General features: G+C 33.5%; 1 pseudogene across 1 annotated transcript; it reads right to left on the reverse strand.

Moving 5' to 3' along the window:
- Positions 1-326: 326 nt before the first annotated feature.
- Positions 327-1,047, reverse strand: LOC105805731 (annotated as a pseudogene). Its single transcript, XR_001137224.1, has one exon. The product of XR_001137224.1 is annotated as a dynein light chain Tctex-type 1 pseudogene (transcript).
- Between the last annotated feature and the right edge of the window lie 870 nt (positions 1,048-1,917).

The following is a 1,917-nucleotide window of genomic DNA, read 5'->3' on the forward strand; positions in this document are numbered from 1 at the left end:
ATGGTGGCATTTAACAGCAGACTTTTTACACATTCCAAAAGTTCAAAAATATATCTAAGCAGCATTCAATGATCATTATGGAGATTTTAATAAAAGTAAGAATTATTACATCTTTTTCTCCTGAAAACATTTATGAAATTTAATTACTATCATATTAACATATATAAATATTAATATTAAGAAATAATTTTGAAGATTGTCATTTTCCTTTTAAACAATTTTTACTATTAGTCATATAACATTGAAGTCTAGAAGCCACTAGATTATGCAATATTTCTCTTTTCAATCATTATTTACCATTTACCTTATATATTTTTTTTTTTTAAATCTGAATAATTTATTCTAACAAAAGTATAAAGTATGGAAAATTAGTGTATTTGAATCATTTCAGAGAGTAGAGCAAGTTTCACATTAGCAGATTTCAGTTTTTAGCACCTTTGAAAAGAAATATTCAGAGTTAAGACAAGTGGCAATACAGGCTTCAGACTACGCACTGCAAACTATTCATTTGACTTACGGTGTACAGTTCATCTAACAGTGCAGTCATTTGGTTTTTTCTCTATATTTTGAGAGTGCCACAAAACACACACTTAAGAATGAGAAAGGTGTTCATTTGAATTCGTGGTTGGCGGTTAGAAGATGGAAAAGAAACGCTGAGACAGAGAGAAAGGTCACAGGCTGGACAAGGAGGTCAAATGGACAGTCCAAAGGCGCTGACGATGCAGTACATGGTCTTGTTCTCCCATCGCACGGTACAGCTCCCATCAGTAGAGCTGTCCCAGAAGCAGAACTTGCCGTGTGTAGTCCAGCTCCATTCTTCTGCATAATTACACAGGTCACAATGTATTTAAATGGTTTTCCCAGCTTGGTGAGTTGGCTTAAAGTTTGTTCTACTACATTTGTGGTCCACTGGTTGACTTTGCTGTGCTGGTAAGCGTTACCGCCGATTGCACTTTCTGTAGCCTCTTTTACAATGTTGCTCACTTCATCCACAACAAAAGCAGTCTCCTCGGCAGCCTGGTAGTCTTCCATCTTTCCTGCAGTGCGTCCCATTTACCTTATATTATCTGAATAAAGCAAGTAAGTATATAACATGCCAGAATTGATAAAAACTATTAGATGTAAGAAATGAAATATTAGTGTGCAGAAATGATATTTTAATTTAATGAGAATGGTATATTTCATATAAAATATAAATCCTATACTATTACAGATCAGAAAAATTGTGAGGCATTTAGATAACAGTAAAGGAATAAAACATTGAGATTTTCTTTTCATAAAAACACCACACTATTTACTTTAACATTTGAGATGGAAACAGAAGCTAAAAATGTAGGGAAAGAGTTTTTAATTTTGTATTTGGTGTACTAATAACAGCCCAGAAGTTCAAAACCCATGTATTTCATTTTTGTTCTGATGCAACTAAATTAGAGAAAATTCTCTCTTACTTAAAAGCATCTTAAATGTGCATTTTTTTCCTGAAATAAATATCTTATATAATGTGGTACTCAGAATAAGGTGAAATGCAGTGTGTTGCTATTTGTAGCAGCACAGTTTCTATTTTAGTGGCTGATGTCTGCATATATAAATTTTATTTTTTTAAATCATCTTCTAAGATCAAAAATGACAATTTGGTTTGGAATGACAGTACAAACAATGTACATCAATGCCTCCACGTGAACCTGCTGACAATGAACATTCACAGTTTTATCACTCTGCAACCTTCTACAAGCTAATTTAAACAGCATCCAAAAACCAAAGTGAAAACCAGGCTTGGAGTTAGAAGCACTCACTGAATGTCATTCTGGGAAAGGTCTGGTTTCTGACGGGTAATGAAGAGGCTGCAGATGTATAACAGTCTGAGTGTTATGCAATTTAATTCAGCTGGATATCTTTCATTTAAAACTCCTCCATTCT

The sequence above is a fragment of the Propithecus coquereli genome, unplaced genomic scaffold (assembly GCF_000956105.1).
Source record: "Propithecus coquereli isolate 6110/MARCELLA unplaced genomic scaffold, Pcoq_1.0 Scaffold131, whole genome shotgun sequence".
Taxonomy (NCBI): Eukaryota; Metazoa; Chordata; class Mammalia; order Primates; family Indriidae; genus Propithecus; species Propithecus coquereli.